A 9,108-nucleotide genomic window follows, 5' to 3' on the forward strand; every position below is an offset into this window, starting at 1 on the left:
CTAAATTACAAGCAAATTTAGCACGAAATAAAGCCAACACTTGATTGAATAAATTCAACCTTACAGTCTCCTCCTTTGGCTATTCCGTGACAAAACCCTAAAACAGACTTTAGACTTAACATGTGAGTTGGGAATAGTTGCCAAAACTCACTCACTCACACCTAACTCTAGAAAATGTGTAGCTCTTGACCTATACGAACAATTTTTTCTTGAAAACTATAACACAAGAAGATCATTGTAAGCAGAAATCTTGAATTGCATATGGAGCATGCATAATGCAATCAAGTAGTAAAGATTAAAGCAATAAAGCATGACTTGACCAAACATGAACAATCAGTATAAATAGTGATCACAGTGAACATTCACACAAGGAATGAACATTCGGACATGCAAGCTAATAAGGTCAATGCAAAGTATCATTTGAATGTCCAACACTCAACCAATACAAAAACACAAGGTAGTTGCATCAAGGATATACAATCCAACAAGGGCACAAGAGTGAAGTACTAAAGAAAATGCATAACATTAACTAAAAGTACTAAGCTACAAAGCAAAGGTACAAAAAAAAAAATTTTAAAACACTAGGCATTCAAGAGTTCGCCGCACACCATAGTCAAGTATTAGAAAATCAAGTACTGACAACATAGAGTTCAAACCAAAGTATTTAACAAAGTGCTGTGAAAAGCTCATAACTGAATCCAAACATAAACAAGCATAAAGGTTCTATATTTTTCTAGTTCATCTTTCTTTACTTTTCTTTTCTATTCTTTTGTTTATCATTAACTTTCTTTGAGTTCTTACCTACCATAGCTTCCAAGTATTCATAGTTTGAGGAGTACTTTCTCGTGGGTGGATGTGATTAAGAATTCAAGGGTGTTTGATGATGGCTTATTACCAATGGCTAACTTTGAAATTTCAAAGAAGAGGGTTTGTGCTTGATTTGACTGCTTGAAAAATGTATTGGTAAGGGCTCTTTCTTTTTGTTTTGGCCTATAATTAAACACAAACTCTTTTTTTTGGGTTTTTTTTGGGAATCTACTCTACTTTTTAGTGGATTACGCTACGTGGTTTTTTTTATAGGAATTTACGCTTTTTTTAATCAATAGGAATTTATGCTTCTCTGTGTAAAATAACGTGACATAACACGCCTGCTATGTTTTTTTTTTAGAAGGAACATGCCTGCTACTTGGTTTGGGTTTTTTTTTTTTTAAATATTATTGTAGGAAATTACATTACATTTTATTTTTTAGGGGATTATGCTACTTAATTGGTTTCCTAGTTTAAGACAAACATAAACTCTTGTTTTGGTTTTCCTTTTTTCTTTTTTCAGGAATTTACACAGTGTTGAGGGCCAAAATATTACAAGTCTTGAAATCCAAAACTAATGGGCCCTCAAGGATGAGAAAAGCCCAACTGTGAGCCAAGGTCCGTTTAAAATGAGCAAAAGGAAGCCCAAGCTCATGAATGGGCAAGACTTGGGCCATAGAGAAGGAAGGTAAAGGAGAGGAAGCTTGGCCCAGCCTTTGTGAGAAGAGATCCCAAGGAGCCCAGAAAGAGACTAGACTAGGATACCTTAAAGTTGCTAGAACTAGGGAGGGGATCATCGGGAAGTGCAGGAAAGAATCAGCTGGGAGGTAGACAGCTCTGGGAAGCATGATCATGGACACAAGGAACATAGAAAGACATGTCCCATCAGCCGCCTACAACTCAAAAAAAAAAATGTTAAACAAAGCATAGCATATAACTAGACTGAATCAATAACAAGACAGCAAAACACACAAGATAGCATAAAACTTTTTGAACTGCCTTGTGATATAGGATTTCATCTTAGAATCTTCATCGTCAGAAGACTCATCCATGTCACTGCTCTTGGCCTTCAATGCCATGCTCTTACCTTTACTTGATTTCCTAATCCTTGTCAAACCCAACTCATAGGTCTGCAAATTGCCAACCAGCTCTGTCAAAGGAAAAGTATCCCCAATCTTGGGTTCGAGAATGGTTTCCCCAAGATTAAAGGTTAAGTTCACTATGTCCTTGAGCTTGGCATAGAACTCATCGAACGACTCATCCGCCTCTATCTTGATCTCTTCGAAGCTTGTAGTGAGCCCTTGAAACTTTGAATCCTTGACAGCCTTGGTTCCCTCATAGGTTGTCTAGAGAATGGTCCATGCTTCCTTGGCAGTTTTGGAAAAGGATATCTTCTTAAACTCCTCATTCGGGACCGTACTGAATAAAACATTCAATGCCCTACTGTTGAAGTTGGCCGCCTTGATCTTAGCATCATCCCAATCAGCTGGTCCTTTGGCTTGGTCCTACCTATCTCCACAGCTTGCCACAGTTTTTCATCTAATGACTGCAAGAAAGCTCTCATGCGTACTTTTTAGTATGCATAGTTAGTGCCATCAAATAACGTAGGTATAATCAACGATTGTCATGTATCCATGAAAAGAGAGGTCAATGGATCACACAACATAGATTAAAACCTAATCAGAGTGTGCCTGCTTTGATTCCACTTGATAAGCCAAGAATGTATTGACCCCTTGTAATAAATTAACCAATTAATTAGCCAAGTTAATTAAGTAATTCAATTAACACAGTGATTTGTTTACGAATGGAGAAAACCTCCAAGGGAAAAACCCCACCGGGTGATTTTAAGGTCACCACTCCCGAAAATCCACTATTATCACAATAAGCGGTTACAAGTAAAGGAATCCCAGTACCTTATACCAACCTATAGTTGAACCCTTACCCCAATACATAATTGGACTTGTTCTATAGTGACAATCTCTCATTTTCAATGCACAGCTCCCAGTATATGACTAACCAATCGATGCGCGGATCCTAGTACGCGACTTACTCACCAACTTGAGAAGGATGTTGGCTGCAAAGTTCTTTGGTTCATCAACATGATGAAGATCACAAAGCTCCTTAGTTACTAAACCCTACGGTGTACAAATGCAGCAGCTTCTTCAAGAGAAAGATGAACTAGGGCATACGTCTCCGGTCACAATATGCTTGCTTAAAGCCTTTGCCTCACACTTGCGCTTGCCACCTTTGACGGCCCTTAAAATAATCCTTATATATGTTTAGGGTTGTGAGAATCTGCGGAATCTACTGAAGGGTATATGCAGTTGGCCCTAAGGGTAGGTCTTATAGTAGCCTTGACTCGGTTTCATGTGATCAACTCAGAGGTTTCTTACCACATTTGGCTAGGGCGACCTTGGCTCCATAAGCATCATTTAATTCCATCAACGTACCACCAATGTGTGAAAGGAAGGCTAAATGAGAGGTCCATAAGGATTTGTGCCAACCCAAACCCCTTCAATCAAGGAGAAGTGAACTTTGTAGAAACTATGTTTTATGAAGAGTTAGCACCAGATGACGAATGTCCCACAGTAGGGACCCCGGGGGTACCTGTCTAAGAAGAAGAAGAAAAAGGGGGTAACACTCACGATTTGAGGGATCTCCTGGACAGGAAGAGACAAAATAAGGAGGCCAATTCCTCGAGATCTTGAGAGTGTGTGTTGTAGTCCGAAACCCTAGGGCAGGTTGATATATCACTTATGAAGGCATGCGGGACCTGAATGCATTCCCAGGAAGGTCCCAAACCCCCAGACTGCATGATGGCTCAAGAGGAGATCCTAGAGGATATGGAGAAGGAAGCTCAGATTCAGCCCAAAGAAGAGTTAGAAGAAGTAAACTTGGGGGCTAACATAGGAACCCCAAGACCTATTTTTATTAGTAGCTAATTATTAGGAAAGGAAAAGGAACAGTTAGTGAAATTATTGAAAAGATATGTAGATGTGTTTGCATGGACATACGATGAGATGGCTAGCCTAGATCCCGGGCTGGTGGTCCACTCTCTCAATATGGAATCAGAAATTAAGCTAGTATTCCAACCAGCCAGGGTGTTCCACATTGAGGTAGAGGCTCAAATCACTCAAGAAGTTAAGAAGTTGTTGGCATCAGGATTCATTAAGCCTATCCAACACCCTAAATGACTTTCCAACATAGTTCCTGTGAAGAAAAAGAATGGCCAAATCCAGCGTTGCATGGATTTTTGCAACCTAAACAAAGCATGTCCAAAAGATTAATTCCCTTTACCCAATATTGATCTCCTTGTAGACTCAGCTACATGAAGTTCCATATTCTCCTTCATGGATGGGTATAGTGAGTACAATCAAATTCGAATGGTTGCCAAGGATGCCGAGAAAACAGAATTCAAGACCCCGATTGGGAACTCTATTATACTGTGATGCCTTTTGGCCTTAAAAATGCAAAAGTCACATACCAGTGTACTATGGCAGCCATCTTCCATGATATGATGCATCAAGAGATAGAAGATTATGTAGATGATATTGTGGTAAAATCAAAGACTAGGGCAGGACACTTTCAAGTCCTTGAACAAGTTTTTGAAAGATGTAGAATGTATAAGCTGCGCATGAACCCCTTGAAGTGTGCCTTTTAGGTATCCGTTGGAAAGTTTCTTGGGTTCTTGGTACATCACAAAGGCATAAGTGTGGATCTAGCCAAGGCTACTACAATAGCAACCATGAGGAGGCCCATGATGGTTAGAGAGCTCAAAATTTTCCTAGGAAGGGTCTCTTACATTAGACGGTTTGTACCAAGCCTAACTTTGGTCACTACTGGATTATCCAAACTGTTGAAAAAGGGAGTTGAGTTCACAGAGGGAATTGAACAATAAGAAGCCTTCCAAAGGGAAGGGTCTCTTACATTAGACGGTTTGTACCAAGCCTAACTTCGATCACCAGTGGATTATCCAAACTGTTGCAAAAAGGAAGCTGAGTTCACATAGGGAATTGAATAATAAGAAGCCTTCCAAAGGATCTAGCATTGCTGGCTCAGGAAGATGACGAAGGAAATGAATAGCCCATTTATTATGTGATCAGGGCTTTAAAGGACACGGAAACAAGGTATCCTAAGATAGAGAAAGCATGTTTGGTGGTTATTTATGCATCTCAAATACTGAAACGCTACTTTTTAGCCCATCAAGTCCTCCTAGTAACAAAGTCTCACCCCATAAAAGTCCTTCACCATCAGCCCTTGTTAACTGAAAGGGTGGCCTAATGGCTAGTTCTGCTTTCTGAATATGATATAGGCCTAAGGACCCATAAGGATGTTAAGAGTCAGGCTATAGCAGATCTACTAGCTTAGTTCCCCGGGGAAGAGGAGTGCCCACAAAGTGAGGAGATCTTGGGAGAAGTGGTAGTGGTAGAGCTCCCAAAAAGGAAGTGGACCATGAGATTTGATGGGTCAGCAACGACAGCTTCAAATGTTATAGGGGTTGTATTGAGTTGTGAAGATGGGAAAACCATGCCAATTTCCGTCAAACTTGAGTTCTCTTACTCAAACATTGCTGCTGAGTATGAGACGTACCTAACCGGGCTGGCCATAGCACTTGGTATGGGAATCAAGCACATGAAAGTGCTAGGAGATTCCAACCTTGTGGTCTCCTAAGTCAAGGGGGACTTTGCATTAAGCGAACCAAGCCTGGCATCCTATCAGACTTGGGCACAAAAGATGGAAGGAAGGTTCCAAACCTTTAATGTGGAGTACGCCTAAAGAAATGATAATCGGTTTGTTGACGCACTAGCCACCTTGGGGTCCCAAGTACCTTTAAAGGAAGAGAGTATCCTAATAAGGGTAAACAGGCAACAAAGCTCCATCATAGAAACTCTCAAAAGAATGTTCCCAGAGGAACCAGGTGAAGAAGATTGAAGGAGTGTGATAAAGAGAAAAATGGAAAAGTTAGAACATAGAGGAAGTATCAAAGAATTAAAGGATTATGCATTAATAGTTTGGGAGCTATATAGGAAATTGCCTAGAGGGGTCCTATCTAGGTGTATTAGTGAAAAGGAAGGAAAGCTAAAACTGGAGGAACTGCACAACCAGACCTGTGGGGTCATAAAAAGGTCAGTCTATATAGGAGGATACAGCGCATGGGGTACTATTGAACCAGCATGATCAAAGATGCTTCCATTGTACAAGAATAGTGTCAAAATTGCCAGCTCTCGGTGGAAAAAGAAGAAAGTTATGTAGTGTTAATTGCAAAAGATTGGAGGACCCCATTTGATGGATACCTAACCTAAGGGATCCTGCCAGCTAACAAGAAGCCGTCAACCCAAAAGGCTAGTTGTGCGATATCTTCTGCAGAATGGGACCTTCTTCAAAAGAGGATACAACGGGGACCCCCTGAGTTGCCTGGGCCTAGGGAGGCAGTGAAGGAAGTTCATTCAGGAGAGTGTGGCCCAAAATGAAGAGAGATTCTGAGGAGCTGGTTAAAACATTTCATGAATGCCAAGTACTAGGGGATGCCATATACACTCACCTAAAAGCGGTGCAAGATATGACTACCCTATGGCCCTTCCACACTTGGGGGCTTAATCTCATAGGGCCCATTAACCTACATTCTAATGGTCACATATGGATCCTAGTGGCCACTAAGCACTTTACAAAATGGGTAGAGGTCATTCCTTCAAAGAAGGCCACCAGGGTAGTTATTTCCAACTTCATTCGCGAACACATCATCACATGGTTTGGGATCCCTAGGAAGCCGATCAGTGACAACAAGACCTCGTTTGTAAACAAGGATGTGAGGAGCCTGCTGAAGAGGTACCACATCAAACACAAGAGATCCACACCTTATTACCCCAAGGGAAATGGCCAAGCTGAGGCAACCAATAGGGTGATACTAAAGATCTTGAAAAAGATTAAACATGAGTATGGAGGAAACTCGAACTCCAATTTGACAGATGTACTATAGGCATGTAGGAGCTCCCTAAAGATAGCTACAAGATTTTCACCATTCTCCCTTGTTTATGGGACAGAGGTTGTCAACCCAGTAGAATTAACCGTCCCCACACCAAGGGTGGTACGCGAGGAGATTTAAAGAGAGGTAAAAGGAGAAAGTAGTCCAAGGAAAAGCTGGTGGACTTGGAAGGACTAAAGGAGAAACGAGAAGTTGCAAGGAAGCAGAGTCAAAGGTACTAGCAAAAAATGGCCAAGGCATATGAGCAAGTAGTCCACCCAAGGATCTTTGCAGAAAGGCAACTAGTATTAAGAGCAATAAAACATGCGAGGAAGAATATCCCAGGGTCCTAAAAGTTCACTCTAAAATGGGAAGGCCCCTATGTTATTAAGGAAGCCCATGACAGTGGATGTTATTACCTAGCAAGGATGGATGGGACCTCCCTGGCAGATCCCATAAATAGAAAATGGTTGAAACAATACTATGCATGAAGTTCTGAGTACCCTAGGCACCTTTTGTCATCCTTCATTTTGTGAAGTACTCCTATCATCCTTTAATTTATTAGGCACTATCGCCCAGTATCTTTTGTCATATTTTGTTTTACCAAGTATTTTATTCAGTACCCTTTTTTATGATCTATGTGAAAAGCGCCACTCTATAGTTGGCCCACTCCTTTTGCAAGAGAATGGTTTACAATGAAGCTTCCTTTTAAAAATAATTTTGAGTAAGCCATGATTATGCTTTAAGCAATCATTTGAACACATACATCACATGCATTTATATATAGCCATGACTATGCTTGAAGAATATTGCATATATGCATGCCATTTAGCATGCCAGTGTTTGATTCAAAAGCAGAATTTTTTAGTAAATGATCCAAGACTTGCCTTAAAATGATCCAAGTGTATGGCTCAGGACTTAGGATGAAATAAGCATCCTAAGTACCTGTCCCGAGACTTGTCACAAAAAGAGCCCACCTGGTCTATGACTCAAGACTTGGATGAAAATAAATCTCTAAAGTACCTAGTTTAGGATCTATGTAGAAGTAAATTCACTAAGTACCTAGCCCAGAACTTGCCACAAAATATATTTTCAAGAACCATGGTCCAGGAACCATGCCCCTCCCCCCCCCCCCCCAAAAAAAGCAAAAAACGAAAAGAGAAGAGGCAACTTACAAAAAAGGAGGAAGTACAAGAAGCGAAAAAGCCATTAAAGTATTAAGAGTTCACACATCAACAAAAGAGGGAAAAACTTAAGAACCCATACATAAATAAAATAATATATATATATACAGTCTGAACTACAAAAAAAACTAAGGCATGAGCCAGTTAACAAGGAGCCTTCTTGAGAAACCACAGGGGTAGAGGAAGTAGCTAAGGAACAGAGGGCCTGCTGTTTCCTGATCTTCAAGTCCTGCAACACCTTATGAGCATGAGCCAGAGCCTCTTCAGCAGCAACAATCTTAGCATCAAAGTCCCTGGTGATTTTCCTTTGAAAAAAGGCATGAGCTATTGATCGAAGGTACTCCAACAAGAAGGAAATGTTGAACTTCCCCTCCACAAGATCCTACACCACCCCTCTCAACTTTAGAAGTCTCTCCTCTAATAAAGAATCAAGTGAGGTGTCCTTCAAGGAAACCAACACAGCACAAAAGAGCTTCATCAGAATGTTTCCTAAGACTATACCTCATTTAAACCCACTGTTAAAGTCCCCATGGACTCTGAATAATCCCTCCAGGAGTAGTAAGCCTTCAACAGGCATAGAGAATCGAAGGAAGTTGGCGTAGGGTGGTCCAAAATGATGGAAGTGACTTGCTAGAAGGCTGTTAAACTCCAGAGAATCAAAACGGGTTAGGAAGGCAGGGAGCCTTAAGCCAAGATCTGTCACAAGCATCTCTAAGGTTTCCTCCTTTGCTATATCATTCTCCTCAGGAAGTGAAAAACCACCAGGCCTTAGGGTGGTCTAGGAGGTCCTAGTTTGAAGCTTAACAGCTTTAGTAGTTGAAAGGGGTCCCTTAGCTTCTTCAATAGTCACAGGCTTGGGCTCCTTAGTTCCTATCTCAACATTTGCAAGATTGATGAAGTCATGAATAATAAGAAACACATGAGGCAAAAGAGAAAAGGGAAGAAGGAAGGATAAAGACTAGGTACCAACTTCCTGCACAGGAACCTTTTCCTGGACCTAGGTCACTGTCTCAGCCACCAATGGAGATCCACCTAACTGCCCATCTGGTTCCTCAGGAGGCTCTGCAGAAGAACACATAACATGATGAAGTAAAGGAAAAGAAATCGTAGCAAAATCATTAAAGGAAGGAAGGGACAAGGATGGTTCTTCCATGA

Source organism: Castanea sativa, chromosome 4, assembly GCF_040712315.1.
Source record: "Castanea sativa cultivar Marrone di Chiusa Pesio chromosome 4, ASM4071231v1".
NCBI classification, from domain to species: domain Eukaryota; kingdom Viridiplantae; phylum Streptophyta; class Magnoliopsida; order Fagales; family Fagaceae; genus Castanea; species Castanea sativa.